The sequence below is a fragment of the Pteropus medius genome, unplaced genomic scaffold (genome assembly GCF_902729225.1).
Source record: "Pteropus medius unplaced genomic scaffold, Ma_sr-lr_union100, whole genome shotgun sequence".
Lineage (NCBI taxonomy): Eukaryota > Metazoa > Chordata > Mammalia > Chiroptera > Pteropodidae > Pteropus > Pteropus medius.
Window position 1 is genome coordinate 33,888,812 of NW_024354875.1, and position 18,587 is coordinate 33,907,398.

The following is an 18,587-nucleotide window of genomic DNA, read 5'->3' on the forward strand; positions in this document are numbered from 1 at the left end:
CGCCGCGCGCTCCGCCCCGCCCCGCTCACCCGCCTGCCCTGCCCATTGGCCTGATCGGCCAGAGGCGGGAGCAGGGTGGGAGGAGCCGCGCGGCGCCGAAGTCGGGGGGAGCCGTGGACCCAGCTGGTGTTGGCTCCCGCACCCCCGGAGCGTCAGTGTTCCACCCTCTTAGCACGCAGGGCTTCTCGGCTCCGGATCTCCGCTTCCTTCCCAGAGCGCGCCCCGCGTTGCCCGCGCACGCTCCACACTTCACCCGCAGCACTTCGAAGCACCCTCGGCCTCACCGCTCGCTCGGAGACGGGTCGCCTGAGATCCGGGAAACAGTCGCGCCATTCCTGCTAGGCCGCCAACCGAGTCCAGGGGTACCACGGCCCCGGCCCGCCTTCCTTTTCCTATAACTTTCTTCAGTCAACGCAGATGATGAGAACCTGTTAAATAAACTTACTTAAAAGAGAAAGGGAATACGGGAAGCTTATGATCTAGGGTTCCTTCATCGCCTTATCGTTCAGGCATTTCAGGCACTGAGACCCATAATGCGTTTAAAAAGCCAACCTTCCTTTTCATCTAGATGATTAAGAGCAGGGGCCCCTAGAATTTGAGAAACGTAGTTTCCAATATGGATTCCACTACTCATTAGCTGTGTGACCCTGGACAAAGTAACCTCTCTGGGTTTTAATTTCCTCCTGGATAAAATGGTGCTATTGAGACTCACCTTACAAGGTTATTGTGAGGATAAAATGAGATAATATGTATAAAGCTTGTAGCTACAGTACCCTGCACATATAGAAAAGGCGCACAAATAGTAATAAAGGTTATTGTTAATATTAGAGTTTCATCCCAACTCACACCTGTAGAAGGAATTCTTTTATTTAGGTTCTGGCCTTCAGTCTATCAGCATTCAGGTATTTGTTAGAATGAATGTAATACTTGTCCAAAAGTTCTAACACTAGAAGCTTCTTTAATAGGGACTCCTTATAAGCAGCAACTGAACCGTTATTTATAATGACATTGCCTTAAAATTTTTCTTGACCCTATGAGAGTGATCTTCTGAGGTAAGTTTAAGAGCTTTTTGTGTAAAGTTAGAAATTAAGGGCACAGGTAACCTGATTCGATTCTGATTTTGTATTTTTTTCTTAATATCATTCATAAATATGTACTATTTATATTCTCTCAATCTAGCTCCCTTATCACCAAAATCATGTATTTGTAAAACAGATGTCTGGGTGGACTCTAGCTACAAAACAAAGAGAAGCTAACCAGCCCACATTTTGTACCCACAATCAATATAAAATCTTACAAATAGCCCTAACAAAGTAATTCCTAAATTGTTTGCTATTTTAGTAGTGAAGTTCTGTAGTTGGTTTTCACACTGCTGCTTCTGGAAACAGAGAAGAACCATTACTTAAAAATCTTAAGAATTCCAGAGAGCCCACTCTGCCCAGCAACCAGCCTCTCCAATACTAATTGAAAATGTTCCTATAGTAGAGTAGTAGAATCACCTTCAACTTATCATGGCCTTTTGGCCAAATCTCACTGCTTCTTCAATCTCAATATCTCTGAGATCTACTCATTCCCTTAAATTCACACCTATCAAGTCCTTGAGTTAATTACCTGTTTTTCTATTTGCAGCTACATCTTTCTTGCACTTTTGACCACCTTTAAAGTGCCTTGACAAAGGAGGTCACACAGATCTTAGTGAGCTAGGCAGTTTCAGGAGTGGCCAAGTGCTGCTACATATGTTTACCTAATAACAGCACACCATTACCAACTCACTGAGGGAAATATGACTCATTTGCAGTCACTGGTGGGGTGAAGGGGGGTCAATTCATATTCACAAGAAAGGAGCTGATTGGCCCAGTTGAAGTAAAATTTTACCAAGGGTCCAATCGGCCTTGGCCAGGTGGGAAGGAGACACATAGTAGGAACATTTCTATGAATGACCGCTCTACTAATGAAGCATGCAGATCTCAAAGAAAACCCTAGTGAGTATCCCATTCTACATGATAAATGAAGAATCAGTGAGATAAAAAGGATATTAAGAATTAATACTAATGCTAAGCCTAAGAAAATGACTTTGAATATAAGAAAGCTTGTCCTTGAGACTTTGCATAGGGAGAAGACTAGTACCTGTTAGGCTCAGTGATTATGTGAAGCCTAGGGAAAAGAATCAGAAATGGTCTAAAATGAAAATTGAACAAAAACATTCTATCAGAGGATGAATGAAAATAGATCATTGGGTCAGCTCAACATAAGGTTACTACTGAGGAAAGATCAGAGTTAAAAAAAAAAAAGTAGCTACAGCCCATGTTTTCACTCTTTGCTATTATTATTAAAAGTCCTTTCAGAATTTTTCTTTCCAGGCTTCAACCAACGACCAGGGATCAAGTGAGTTCACCAAAGATCATAAAGGATCTAGGGAGTGGTTTGGAGTCAGTAATTTATACCCCAATAGAGAGTAGCTCAGTTGGAAATTCAGAGATTTACTGATCCGGTACAGAAAGCTAAGGAATAGGAGACTGGAAGAGTATACAGAGAGAGAATAGGAAGGAAAAGAGGAAAATAGGATTAGTGACGTTCACCATGGGCTTGCAGGGCTTGAGTACCTGTTGGTCAGCCTCATCCACATCTGTTACAGACATAACAGATAACAGAACAATGGTAACAACTACATTAAAAGGGAAATTGAGTCCTAATAATAACTTTACAAAGGAAGAGAACAGATTACAAAAGTACCCTGGCAGGTCGGGGAATTACAGAGATATTAGTCAAAAGATACAAACTTGCAGTTAGAAGATAAGTTCTGGGGATCTAATGCACAGCATTGTGATTATAGTTAATGTTGTGTAGTTGACCCTTGAACAATGCAGGGGTTCGGACACTGACCTTCCCCACCTCATGCAGTTGAAAGTTCATGTATAACTTTTGACTCCCCAAAAACTTAACTAATAGCCTACTGTTGATCAAAAGCCTTACTAATTATATAAACAGTCAATCAACACATATTTTGTGTGTTATATGTACTATATATTGTATTACAGTAAAGTAAGCTAGAGAAAAATTTTAAAGTCATAAGGAAGAGAAAATATATTTACAATATTTATTGAAAAAAATCTGCACATAAGTAGACCTGCACAATTCAAGTTGACCCATGTTGTTTGAGGGTCAACTGTATTATACATTTGAAAATTGCTAAAAGACTAGATCTTAAATGTTCTCTTCACACACACACAAAAAAATGATAATTGTGTGAGGTTATGGAGCTGTTAGCGAAAGCCATGGTGATAACCATATTGCAACATATAAGTGTATCAAATCAACATGTCATACACCTTAAACTTACATAATGTTGTATGTCAATTATATATATATAAAAAAATAAGTACCCTGTATGGAGGTGTTTTTCTCCATGTTACCTGTATCAGATTTTTTCTTTCTGTACATTACACTTTCTAGCATATCATATCCAGACAGTAGTTCCATATATTTAAAATATCCAGTTCTTCACTTTTTGTTGTTCATATAAAATTTTCTTGAGTACCTACTTCATGCCAAACATCACTCTAGGCTTTGGAGCAGTAAAGAACAAGATAAATATGGTCTTTGCCTCCAAGGAGCTTATAGTCAAATAACTATCTAAGAACATGGTAAAAAATCTATAGTATACCTAAGTACTTTGATTACAATTTGAAGATTTGAAATAAACTACTTTCACTTACTTTCAAGATTTCTGGTATTATGCACCAGGCAATATTTAATCATCCAATTTCTCTATTCGATCACTAGCAGTAATCAGACCCTGTCAGGCATCAGATTTTCAATTTTCATTCTTCTATGTCACTGATTGTGATTTTGAATTTTTGAAATTTGACCATAAGTTCCATGTGAAGTAAAACATATTTAATCAACTGCCCTCGATTCTGGAATTGCTCATAGTATTTGAAAGAATTTCGATTAATTAAAGAGTCCAGTTATTGCAGAAACTACTAGTTTTGTTATCTAATCTCTACTTTAATTCATGGGTATTTAGAAATTCTTTTAAAAATTTTACATGCTATTTTCCCAGAGGCAACATAAAAAATAATGTTAATCTAAAAAAGCAAATATATGTTTAATGTATTAGGATTGTTTCAGCCGCAAGTAGTAGACATTCTAATTCAGTGGAAATTTATCATATGTAGAAAGTCCAGAGAGAGAAGACAGCTGATTCACTGGAAATTTATCACTGGTAGAGAGTCCAGAGAGCAAGCACATCAGAATTGAGAGATTCTGTAGCTCAACACTATTTTCAAGGATCCTGGTTCTTTCCATATCAAGGCTCTGTCTTCTCTAAAGTTCTTCTGGTTTCACTCAGGCTAATAGCAAGAAAACTGCTGTAGCAGTTCTAGGCAACATATCCAGAAATGACAATATTCAGAAGCGTGGAGGACTGGGAAACCAACCACGTCTTTCTGTAACTCTCTTATAAAGAAGGAAACTTCTTACAGACGCTACAGCAGACTTCTTCCACTGGGCAAAAGTGAGTCTCATGCCTGTATCTGAATCAAACACTGGCAGGGAAAATGGGGTTACCCTGAGACCATTCAGCCCACCCTTAGGGCTGGAGGGTTGAGAGATCAACTTCCTCTGGGGCACATGGCTGTGTGGGATATGGACGGGTATCTGAGCAAAATCAGGATTGTATAAGAAAAGAACACCAGCTGTGTCCACTATACTTTCTGAACTATTTTTTCAAGATAACAGCTCAGTTATCCATGAGCTGGTGTGGCACTTTCAGGCTGCTTCAGTTCCAATCCTTCCTTAGCAAAGTGCTCCCTCCAACCCCAAAGTGACATTTCATTGGTCAAGTCAAGTCACATGGACACTTTTCATTTCAAGGGCCAGGGAATCCTTCTACTCAGAAGTAAAGGAGAATTAGGTAACAATAAATACTGACAATGCCTGATACAATATTCACAATGGATTCACAAACCAATTCTATGAAAGACTTCCTAACTCATTTTGCTATTGTCAATGTACGAAATACACAGTCAAAGCTGCCCTTCTTTCTAAGATGATATTTATAAAGAAACCATAACTAATGTTACTTTGGTGATTCCTACTCACCTTACGAATTCTAAGAAGGAGCCATTTCCTTCACACTACTGAGGGGATAGCCTAAGTCTTCCTGTTTATAGCATATGAACTCTCTAGTCACAGCTGATTGGACTAGGGGTGGGTGAAAACCTGACCCACGCTGAGCAATCAAAGTTCTCTTTCTCTTGAGAAGTTGGACTTAGGGCTTAGCGATAAATACTATAGACTGCTTAAAGTGAACATAGAGTTAGGACTATGCAGATATTTTCTTGACAGATATAAAGCTCTTTCAAAGAAAGAAAGAAATACAAAACAAACAGATAGGAAAACGGGTGTGTAATTAACCATGTGGTCTTTTAATCACAAATTCTGACTTTCCAGTTGCACTCTAGTCTTCCTAAAGCTCTGTATATTTTCTGACCTTGGAGTCTGTGAGATAATCACGTGCTTTACCGAGAACTGCCATTTTCTGTTTACACTGGTTGGTAATGGGTTTCTGTTTCTTAGTCAAACAATGGTTGCAATAGCCAAAGCAAAGAAGAATTTATACTGCCCTAAAAATTATTAATGTATGCTAGGGACACATGGATCCAGCGTTCCTTTTGTCTGTGGTTTTAAATTATAAGGTATTATTTCCTGGAGTGTATTCTGCGGAACAATGATCCTCCACGCTGCTCTGTGGAACAAGGGATCTAGGATTAGGAAGTACTGCGCCCTGCATCCCTCTTTAGGAAACTGTAATATACATTACTATATTTAAGGATCTGAGAAGTTCTGCAGTAAAGAAACCTGTTAAATCTCCTTAACCTACTATTACCAAATATGTACATAATTTTTCACATAATACGTATCAAAATCTCTTGGACCATGTTCTCCATGTAGAATAGCTCTTTGAAAGTTGATATTAGTGATTTAGGAGTAGTTTTTGTGGCAGTAAAAATCTGTTGAAGCATTTTTTCATCCTTTGCTTTGTTAACAACTACCAAGTGACAAAAATGATTATCTAACAAGGAAAAAAATTGAGTACCAACCTTAAGGAAGGCATTGCTCCCACCAGATGTCTCACTACCAGGATGAAATTTAGAATTATAACTAAGAATCTTGTGCTTCATTTTACTCTGGATGAGAAAAATGCCTTTTCAAGCAGAGTAAAAGATCTCCAAAAAGTGGGATGAAGCATATAGCTTTTCTTGAGTGATCCTGGAAAATTATTAAGGAATCTCTCTCCAGAAACTATCTTTGGGAAACCTTGTCTGACAGCTGGTAAGAGAACTCCAGATTACAATAGCCATAGTTTTATATTACCCCTGTGCCTTATACAAATTATTAGGACTAAAAAGACTGCTTAATGCTTTGGATTCCTGACCAACTGAAGCAGCAATAAGCTCAAGTTGGTGCTCCTTTACAGTAGAGCTCGATTATACAAACTGGCCTCAGAATCAAGAGAGGAAGTAGAACTCTACTCACAATCATCTTCAAGATCAAACAATTTCCCCAGCTTCTGTTAGTCCTAAGAGGTTTTTAGGTTGAGAGAATGAAGATGGCTATTAAATCCCTATTGTGTGCCAGATACTGTGCTAACCACCTTACATTTGGGACCTAATGTATTAAATCTCTAAGTATGTATTATTATACTCCTTTTACAGCTAAGGACATGAAGTCCATAAAAGGTTAGGCAATGCTATTACAATCTCATTGTTAGTAGTTATTGTGCTATATAAAATTAATTCCATCAGTCTCCAGAGTTGTTATACTTTCTATTTAGATATTCTTGTCTCACAAACAGCCAAATAATGTTTTGCACACATTAATGATGCAGTCTCACAGTATAAAAAAGAAAGATTGCGTGTGTGTGTGTGTGTGTGTGCACGCGCTTTTTACTGGAGCAAAAGATTAACTCAAATATTTCATGTAAAAAAAAAAATGACCTCAAAGGGAACTTCTGGCTAAGATTTCTTTTTTAGTAATGAATATTTCAGTTCAGTAAATTGGACTTTTAATAGTATTGGAAGGCATATTCAATAAATCTGTAGACTTTGCTGTTCAAGGACAAACAGGATCCTGGAAACATTAAGACTTCAGTGTTCATGACATGACCAGGATTATCCAAATTGAGGCAATGATTAAAATGTTTTGTCAGGGAACAGTTTATTCAGGGAATCCTGGATAAACTGCTGTAGAATCATTGGTGAACTATTAAATGATGCATATAAGTGGGAAGACGAGGTCCCAGAACTGTGCTACTTCCCATTTCGTCTGTCTTGTAACTTCAATTCTCATTACAGCTTGAAGGAAAGTATTTTCTAATGATGCTTATAAAATAAACAAAGAACGTTGCCTGACGGAATACCAAGAAGACAGTTTTAAAGCAAATAACTGTATATCAAGTTACAGATATAACCACACAAAGAAAAGAACTATTTTAAGTTTTTAGAACATAAGACTTTGACTATATATGCTTAGAAATATGTATTCCAAGGACAAAAAGAAAGGCAAAATTTAAATTTCATTTGGTAATCTAAAGATTAGTAAAAACTACTGGCATCATTAGTAAAAACTACAAGCATCATTTATGGACATTATAGAGCAAATAATTATGTTAATGTGTTAGGATCCAAAATTTTCCATGTAAAAGATGAAACATACAAATACAAAAACAAAAGAGTAAAAAAAGCCCTATAACTTATCTTTCTTGAAAAGCTTAAAAGCAATGACAACCAGTAGCAATGAATAGCCCTAACACCTAGATTATACCATTTTTAAGATAGCTGGGCCCAGATCTGGGACAGGAAACATACAAAATGAACCTGGGATGTCTTCTACCTGAAAGCAAGGAAGTTATCAAAGACTGTTGGGGTCATACCCAAATGACACAAAAGTCAACTACCTCTGGAATATTCTCTAGTAAAATATGAAATAATTCAAATACCCAAAAGAAAAATTACTGCAACTGAAATGCATTGAATGGACAAAATCCATGAGTTTATAATGATATGAAAAAGAGAAAGAGAGCTAATTAATTAATTAGTTAGTTAAAGACACTAAAGTCACTGGTCACCATTAGAAGTAGCTAGGGCATTATATTAGTTTGCTAGGGTTGCCATAACAAAATACCAATGACTAGGTGGCTTAAACAAATTTATTTTGTCACAATTCTGGAGGCTGGCAATCCAAGATCAAGATTTCAGCAAGGTCGATTTTTTCTGAGACCTCTCTCCTTGGCTTGCAGATGGCCACTTCCTCCCAGTGTCTTCATGTGGCCTTCCCTCTGTGTATATTTGTACCTATATTTTCTCTTCTTATAAGTATATCAGTCATATTGGATTAGGGACCACATTAATAACCACATTTTAACTTAATTACCTCTTTAAAGACTTTATTTCTAAACACAGATACTGGGAGTTAGGACTTCAACACATGAGTTTGGCATGGAGGGGACATAATTTAGTAACCACAGGCACCCAGTCCTTACTTTGGAAACTAGAAATTGAAGAAAAAGAAAACAAAATTTATCCTGCTTGTTCTGTACAAACTATTTTAGAATTACTAAATAGCCCTCAGGGGAGAAGAAAATCCAGTTAACAAATATAAACAGAATGATAGAGTTAAAAAAACAAAACAAAACAAAACACTATTTTGTGGTTTAAGCAGTGCTCTTCAATGGATGATAAACTATTAGGAGAAAGGTTGATAATTCACTTTACAATGTAAAGAATAAACTTTTACCACTTGAGACTACCCATCAATTTAGCATCACTAAAGGTAGGGCAACCAGGAATTACATGTCCTGATGTGATGCAACATAACTTAAAGGGCATCAAGATATGTTAAAACTGAATCTAATTGAAACTTTAGTTTTAACTTTCAGTTTACAGGAAATACAGTAGATAAGAGGACAAGTTAAATTTTACTACAAGGAAGCAATTATCCAAATCCAGAATATAAGCCGTTCTGCAGGATAACTGACCTAATTTTGTCAGCAAGTCAATGGCATGAAAAAATAAAAAGGAGAGACCACTTTTCTAGATTAAAAGAGACCAGAGTCAAGCCATGGGCTTCACTCTGAGAACTTCTTAGAAACGCTAATACTTGGACCCACTCCAGAGTCACTGAATCAGAAACTCTGAGGGCAGGGCCTGGCAAATCCGTTTTAACAAACCATCCAGGTAATTCTGATGCAGCTAAAGTTTGAGAACCATTATGCTGGACAAAAGGGCTTCTGAGAATTTTAGGGGTGTTGAATATTTTTTAGTAAGTTTGAAAACTGTCATTATAAAAAAAAATTTTTAAACACAACTATTTGTGGTATATGTGATAGTCTGAAGGAATATAAATTTTAACTACCTCCAGCAGTTCATCACAGCATAAATAATCCTAAGAAGTAAGTTATACAGCATGTGAATTATCACTCTATAAAGCAGTTTAAAAGAGAAAGTAAGATAGTGTTTTTCTGTGGTTCTCCTTAAAGGCGCCTTTCTAAGACTTTTTCTTTTGTTTTTTCTCTAAGGCAGAAAGGCTTCCTTTTCATTCTCTCCTTTAATAAGCATCTATTGAACCTAATGCCATGCCAAGTACTCTGCTGAGGGACAGGAAGATTAAGATGGATAAAATGCAATTGCTTCCCTCAATAGTTCCATAGCATAATGGAGAAAGGAGAAAAAGGGATCACACTGTAATAAGTGAGGACTAAGCTAGGGGTGAGTAAATGCAATATGGCCCAAGACTGATAATAATTGGAGGGCTTGTTGGAGTGGGGAACACTTGTGCTGAATGGTAAAGACTGAGGTTAAATGAGATGGGGAGCAAGTCTCAGAGAAATGCAGGAACACAACTCACAAGTCACCAGTAAATAGCTGTAAATGGCTAAGGCAAAGCAAGGGGTTCATGGTGGCAGTCGACAGAGACAAGATCCTAAAGGGACCTGACTGCCAAACTTCTCACCATTGCTTTCTCCAGCAATATTTCTGTTCATATACACGATTAAAGCATAGTAAAGTCCCTAACAACTGGAAAAATAACCCCAAGAAGAGCCAGATTATGAAATTATTAAAGTCTAGAGCAAGCGATTAAAAGGAACAATTTTGCCTAACATTGTTCACATCTATATAAAACTATACTGCTAAAGAGAATGCTCAGAGACTCCTTTGTATAGAATTGTAAGCTAAATATAACTACCCAATCATTTGTGAATAAATTGAAATGAGCTATCTTGGGAAAGTATAGAAATGTCACTATTCTTTACCCACAGATTCCATCTTAGATATGGGGCTTTGAAGCAGATATTTCATGCTGATTGAAGGTTTTTAATATTAGTGTTCTAATCCACATTTTTAAAGTCAAAATATCAAGAATGTTGTACCTTTCAAGTGCAACTCTCTTCTGTTGCACTTTATATCTATACCACAGATGTTAACTTTAAAGAAAGTATAATGTAATGAATAGGTTTTTGTCAGTTCATTTCACAGCATTAAACCAACCAAAGAATTTCATAAGTAACAAGAACAAAAGATTTTTCCATAAAAATATAACATAAATTTATTACCAAAATAAACAGTGAACATATCTTTCTGTTATTTGAATAGTACATGCTAAAAGAAGAAATAAAGTTCAATAAAAGTATTGAGACAATGAAAAAGCAAGAATTTGGTTGTCTCTACATTAGCATTGTATATAAAATAAGTATTTGCTGATACTTAATATAAACAAGGTTTCTAGAATAATATCCTTTAAAATCACAAATCATTTTTCCCTATGCTAAACTTGAAGCTTTCCTATTATTATGAAATATTGGTGGGTATCATGGTAAACAAAAAAAGAACACAAGCCAAATAATCAAAACTTGAATTCTGGTATTACCACTTACCAGCTGTGTAATTTGGATCAATATATTTGTCTCAGCCTCAGTTTCCTGATCCTACCACCATCTTTTTACAAAGGTTTTGTGAGAGTTAACAAAAATGGTCTATACAGTGGCAAGCAAACAACCTGGCACAAGATGAGAACAGTCTACAGATATTATCAGTTCTCTTCCCTTACGGTCTTCTGTACAATCAAAACATAGCGGCTTAACACAATAATTTAATATTTCTCACATTTCTGTGAATTATCTGGGTAGTTCTGCTTTAGATGATATCACTTAGGCACTGGGATTACTAGAAGTTCCCAATGGCCTCACTCATCTGGCTGGCATTTGGTGCCAGTCACCTGGGGATGCTGGTTAGGGCACCTCAGTTCTTCTTCATATGGCCTTTCCATGTAGCTCGGGCATCTCACAGCATTGTGGCTGGTTTCAAAGAGGGATCATTTCAGGTGTAATAGAAAGTGAAAGCTGCCAGTTCTCTTAGGGTCTAGATACGGAAGACCTAGAATGTCACTTTGTCAATGTGCCAGTCTGGACTCAAGGAAAGGGAAATAAGCTCCATTTCTTAATGTAAAGAGTGGCAAGCATATAAGAGGGAAAAGTATTTGGGGAGACATCCTTTGGAGACTAGCCTACTACAGTCCACCCTCTGGCCACAACAGTTTACTTCCTTCCACAAGCAAAATGTGCCCACTCCTTGAAAGTCTCATACTTTTATGGCATCAGGTCAAAGTCCAGGATCTTGTCAGCTAAATAAGGTCCAGCAGCAGCTAAAGCTCTTCACGTGTGGTCTCTTAGGTACAGCCCTTCGATTGCAGAGACCTGTGACCTAAAAAGACAAATTACCTACCCCATATGCATGCAACAATACAATGGTGAAAAAGAAACAGGGTTACCACAGTGGATACTCTGCTCAAAAGGTTGAGGAGAATGGGAGGCACATAGCAGTAACCAGACAATAGTAATTCTGAAATTAGGCCAAGCACATATTATCACTTTTCTCCAATTCTAAGATCAGAAAATGTTCCTTGATTAAGTCCCAGTTCTGCTTGCTGAGAGTAGTTCTATCAAATTCTATAAGCCAGGGGTCCCCAACCCCTGGAGCCACAGACCCAGTACCTGTCTGTGGCCTGTTAGGAACTGGGCCACACAGCAGGGGGTAAGTGGTGGCAAGCAAGAGAAGCTTCATCTGTATTTGCAGCTGCTCCCCAGCACTGACATCACCATCTCAGCTCCACATCAGATTATCAGGCATTAGATTCTCATAGGAGCACTAGCCCTTGGTCCCAAAAAGGTTGGGACTGCGGCTCTAGGCCCTTGGCTCTGCCCTCTGAATCATTCCTTGGTTTCTATAAGAAATGGCCTATGTTTGCAACTGAGTAGCCTTCTCTGCTTGTTTCTTGCCCAGAGAATGTTGGGGTCTCAGAGGCCTCTGTCATTTTTAAACTCTCTCTGTCCTGTCAGGCCATGCTTGTATAATTTCTTTTTAAAAAACTTTGTGGGCTTCCAGTACATCAAATTATAATCTCCATTAGATAAAAAGCCACATCCACAAATCTCGTTGAGACAGACACCCTGTATATTGGATTCAGAGTCAGATGCTATGAAACAATACCCTCAAGATTCTCAGAAGCCTTTTTGTCTAGCAAAGAAAATCCAAAAGTATGTACTTAAAATTCTTAGAAGCCCTGTTGTCTAGTTAGCGGCACATTGGACTTGATCTTTGCCAGCAAAGTTTTAGCTTGGACTCTATATTCACATTTCATCACATGCAGCTAAAAGAAACCAACCAGTACTTGAAACATTCTGCCTGCAAATCTCCTTAGCCACATTTGCAAGTTCATTAGGTATGTTTCCTATCTTGCATATTACCACAGTCGACAGGGTTGCCAAAACTTTTCACTACATAAATGGGTTGCATTTTTTCTCCAGTATTCAATAACAATTTTATCAGTCCTTCTACCTTCATTTATAGTTTCTCAAAGCCCTTCTAGTCTCTGCTCTCCAGCTGGTCCCAAAGCCAAGGCCACATGTTTTTAGGTTTTTGTTATACACTAGCATCATAATTCCAGATTCCAATTTCTGCCTTAATTATCCATTCTTATATAAAAACCACCTCCAAACTCTGTGACTTAAAATGATTGCAGTCATAGTGGTTGGGTTTGGAGCAGACAACATACAAATACTTCTTTAGTCACATGTCTGGTGCCTCAATGCTCCTCCGTGTGGCCTTCTCTCCGTATGGTATCTCATCTTCCACAGTAACTCCATGTGGCTTCTCTCTACAGCGTAGTCTGGACTTCTCACATGATGGCTCAAGTTCCAAGGTACAAGAGGTAAAGTGCCAGCTCTCTTCAGGCCTGAATTTGGAAGTCCCAGAAAGCCGCTTCTGTTGTGTTCTACTAGTCAAAGCAAGCTACAACACAAGCTCAGATTGAAGAAGAGAGATAATTAAACTCCATTTATGGACTGAATGTTTGTGTCCCCTACGTCCAAATTCATATGCTGAAATCTATTCCTCAATGTGACGGTATTAGGAGATAGGGCCTTTGGGAGGTAATTAGTCATGAGGATGGATCCCTCATGAATAGGTTTAGTGTCCTTATGAGAGGAGGCCAGAGAGCTAGCTCACTCTCCTTCCACCATGTGAGGAAACAACAAGAAGGCAGCCATCTACAACCTGGAAGAGGACTGTCACCAGAACCAAAACATGCTGGCACCCTGATCTCAGATTTCTGGCCTCTAGAACTGTGAGGAAAAAATTTCTCTTGTTTAAGCCACCCAGTTTATGCAGTTCTGTTACAGCAGCCCGAGCTGACTAAGACACACCACTTCTAAATATGAGGAAAATTCAGGGAGGAGAAGAATTGTTGGGGGCCAACTTTAGCCCTCAATTTACCATGACAGATAAGTCTAGAGCTACCTTATTTGCGATAAATTGCAGGAAGTCTGGTTTCTGATTTTGCTTATGTTTTGCACTTTTTAAAAAAACTTTTCCAGGCTATTTAATCAGGCAACTTACAATGTACACATTCCTGAGTATACCTCACTGTAGTGACATTGTTTATTTTTAATTTTTTTTGCATTTAGCTTAAAAGGTGTTTCTTCCCAAGAAACAACTTTTCTGTCAAATGAGCTTGATTGAATAGAATTGGGTTCATAAAATGGATTCACTGCAAACTTTATGTATAAATCATGAATATCAGTAAAGAAGTTCTTTATTCCATCTTATTGCCTTATGACATGAAGCATAATAAATTTCATATGACCTGCAGTAACAAAGTTGAAACAAATCACTCATTGAATTTGTCCACAGTTTTCAAATACATGTTGCTCGACAGCCACATATTCTCATCTATGAGGTCAAAGGCAGTGTGAGCCATGAACTGGTTCATATGATGATGATTGTCTTTGGATTCTGCTTTTCCAGCTAGCAAAACTCCATTTCAAAAACTAGATTTTCGTGGTGGCCAACAATTGCAAATGGAAGCTTCCAAACATTGTCATCATTATATAGCCCCTGCACCAAGATGCTAACAACAGAAGTAACCAGCCAGTTCCCGCAACAGCAACCCCTCACTCCACATGTGTTGCTGCTCTCTGTTGGGGAAGATCAGTGACTAGATCGAGCACTGCTGGTGTCAACCTGAAACCTTGTTGCAGGTCATCAGGGAATGTTATCTAAAGAAAACCAAAACAATAATTCATAAAGATCAATGCATCCCTATGTTCATGGCAGCACTATTCACAATAGCCAAGATATGGAAGCAACCTAAATGCCCATCAACAGACAATTGGATAAAGAAGTTATGGTTCATATATACAATGGAATATTATTCAGCCATAAAAAAATGAAATCCTACCATTTGCAATGACATGGATGGACTTAGAGGGGATTATGCTGAGTAAAATAAGTCAGACAAAGATAAATACCATATGATCTTATTTATATGCAGAATCTAAGGAACAAAAAAGAACAAACTAATTGAAAATGGACTTACAAATATAGAGGACAACCTGGTGACAGCCAGAGGGGATGGAATTTGGGAGACTGGGAGAAAACAGTGAAGGATTAAAGAAGTACAAATTAGTAGTTGAGAGATGGTCTCAGGATGGGGAGCACAGCATAGGGAAAGTAGTCAGCAGTAAGGTAATGGCTATGTGTAGAGCCAGAAAGAAGATAGAGTGATCAGAGGGATCATTTTATAAACTATATAAATGTCTAACCAATGTAGTGTATACTCGAAACTAATAATGAAATAAAATAAAATGTTAAAAAAAAAGACCAGACATTAGAAAATTACAAAATTTCCTTTCCTTTGTTCCCCTTTTTCTCTTTCTTTCCTTCCATTGTTTTATTTTTTAATTTTTTTTACTTTTCTTTTCTTTTTTTTTCCATTTTTTAAAGAGGCCATGAATGTATTTAATTGGTTTTGGTAAAGAAGAAAATCTTGCTTCTAAGCCAATTTAATATCTCCTTTGAGCCAATCACTTACTTTGCATGAATTATAAAATGTTACCTCAACCAATCATCATTTAACTGATTCTCCCAATGCAGCATAAGAGAGTTTGTCAAGTAGTATAATACCTATTCCACCCCTGACTGTTTGACTTACAGACTATGGACCCAGACTCACCATTACGGGTTTAGGCTATGTAGTGAGACTTTTCAAACATGGGCATAAATATGAAATGTTTAATGTATGTAGAAATTTTAAATTCATAGAAAAAGGAAATATAACCAACTGATTAAAATATAAGTTTGACTCCTTTTTAGAAAAATCTTAGATAACTTTATAGCTTAGGGTGATAGACAAGTATAATAAGGCAAAATAAACTAGTTGAGGGGGAGCATTAAATTGGAGTAAATGCTTTATTTCTATGTACCATGCTTAATGTATCATACAGACTCTACTTTAATCTTTAGTGGCTTTATTTTTTATTGAGATATAGTTGACATACCATAAAATTCACCATTTTTAAGATGTATGATTCAGTGTTTTTTAGTATATTCACAATGTGCAACTATCTCCACTATCTAATTCTATAACATTTCCTTCACCCCAAAAAGAAAACCAATACCCGTTAGCAGTCATTCCCCGTTTTCCTGTCCTCCCAGCCCCTGGAAACCACTAATATTCCTTCTGTCTCTATGGATTTGCCTATTTTGGACGTTTCAAATAAACAGAATCATATATGTGGCTTTTTGTGTCTGGCTTCTTGCACTTAGTATAATGTTTTCAAGTTCATCTATGCTGTAGCATCTATCAGTACTTTATTTCTTTTATTGCCAAATGAGATTCAATTATATGGACAATACCACATTTTATTTATTCATTCATCAATTAATAGACAATTGGGTTGTTTTCACTTCTTGGCTATTGTGAATAATGCTATGAACATTAAAGCACAGCTTTATTCACTTTAAAAATTCCTGTAGAATAACCTAAATAAACAAGATAAATGCCTTTTTTTTAGTTTTCATTTTAATATTATGGACAGTTTTTTTTTTTTTAAAGAAAGCTGTCTAAAAGAAAATGATTTCTGGAGGGAGAAATTAGGGGAATAATGAATAGTTAAAGTGTAGAGTGTGAAGTTAGAAATTACAGGTCCACTTTACTAATCAAACTCATAACCCCAAGAGGATGACAAGAGCATAAAAGAGAATTCAAGCTGTTTTTCAGGGGGATTTATATAACAAAATTTAAATAAAACTTTTCTGATTTTAAGATTTATAGGAAGTATAACCAAATAAAATGCTTTATTATGAAGATTTAGGCAAAGAACTCTTTCTAGCTAGTTATTTAACATTGCAAGAGGCAAAGTGCTTACTTCTCCTGTCCTGTTTCTTGTTTTGAGGGTGTTTTTGTTTTTTTCAGTAATTAATGGTCCCCAGATGTACTTACTTTTTAGAGTTCTATCTTTTTACTTTCATCTTCTTTAGGGACCAGAGCTTTTCAATATTTCCCCAAGCCCAAAGTTTTTGAAAGACCAGATAATAGGACTTTGGCCTCATCAACTCTGTCAGCTGTCCAAACAGAAATCAACCTAGTTCATTTTTCGTAGTTTCTCTATTCTCGACTCCTCCTCTGGCCTCTCTACACTCTTATGAGAGCCTTACCTCACTGGGGTTTCAACATGGTTCAGAAATTGTTTTATTTCCTTCCTATTCACAGTGGCTATTCCAAACCTTTGCTCTTCTCCACAAGTCCCAGACTTTATCCACCGTTCTCTCTGCAGAAGCAAATAAAAACAAAAACAAGTGTCGGGCAGCAAATCCTTTAATTCTCCTCCATCTATAAACTTACCTGAATCTTTCCTAATTCTTACATCTTTCTTCTTTTCTTCATTGATCTTCTCTGTGCCTTTTGCACCCCTTTGGCTTCCTTCAAGACCTTCTTCTATAGACTGCCTCAGTTGGAGCTTCAGGTTCTTCCACACCATCTCCTCCCTTACGGTCTCTACATAACACCTTAAAACCCTCTTCTTTTAGCTTGTCCCCTCTCTCTGGATTCACTCTTAATTATCTAATCCATTTCCCTGCTGTCAAATGCTTTCCTTCTCTACAATTCAATCCCATTGCAGACAGAACATTCAAAAACAGATTGGGTTGTGTCATTTTCATAATTTAAAAATGTCCATGGCTTCTAATAGTCTTCACATGAAAATCCAAACTCCTCAGCTTGGTAGACAAGACCACTCATCCTGTGAGCTCCATCTACCTCTCCAGCCCCACCTCTCTCCACTCCCCAAGAAACGCATTATACTTTTACTACAACAAACCCTTGATGATCATCATATACTTTCATGACTTTATGTCTCTGCCTAGAATGCTCTTTATTATGAAACAAACTGTGTCCCCCACCCCCAAATTCATATGTTGAAATCTCAACCTCTAGTAGCTCAGAATTGACTGTATTTGGAGAGAGGACCTTTAAAGAGGTGATTAAAGTAAAATGAGATCATATGAGTGGTCCCTAATCCACTATGATTGGTGCCGATATAAGAAGAGGAAATATATACAAAGGAATATTACTCAGTCATTACAAAAATGAAATCTTACCATTTGCAACAACATGGGTGGACCTAGAGGGTATTATGTTAAGTGAAATAAGTCAGGCAGAGAAAGACAAATACCATATGATCTCACTTATATGTAAAATTTAAAAAACAAAATAAACAAACCAACAAAACGAAACAAAAAGAGAAAATTAGGATACAGACACAGAAGGGAAGACTATATGAAGACACAGAAAGATGGCCACCTACCACCCAAGGAGAGATGCCTTCAGGAGAAATCAACCCTGCTGACACCTTGATCTTGAACTCCAAGCCTCCAGAATTGTGAGGAAATAAATATCTGTTATTTAAGCCACGCATCTGTGGTACTTTGTTATCACAGCTCAAGCAAACTACCACACTCTTCATGTACTCTTCCAGAATCTCCTAAATATCTACTATTTAGGCCACCTGCTGCCTGCTTCAAACTTTGTGAATTCCATCTCCTCTCTAAGACTCTTTTCTCACTAGCACACAGCCCCTCCTACTTTGAGTTGCATTCCTCCAGGGGCCCTGAACTACCCACAGGCTCCATGACATTATCGTCCTCATCTGTCGTCAAGGTTCTATATGCCTCAGTTGCTTCTTTAACCCA

General features: G+C 37.5%; 1 pseudogene; it reads right to left on the reverse strand.

The window, feature by feature from the left end:
- Positions 1-14,019: 14,019 nt before the first annotated feature.
- On the reverse strand, positions 14,020-17,377 carry LOC120596809 (trafficking protein particle complex subunit 2-like; annotated as a pseudogene).
- Between the last annotated feature and the right edge of the window lie 1,210 nt (positions 17,378-18,587).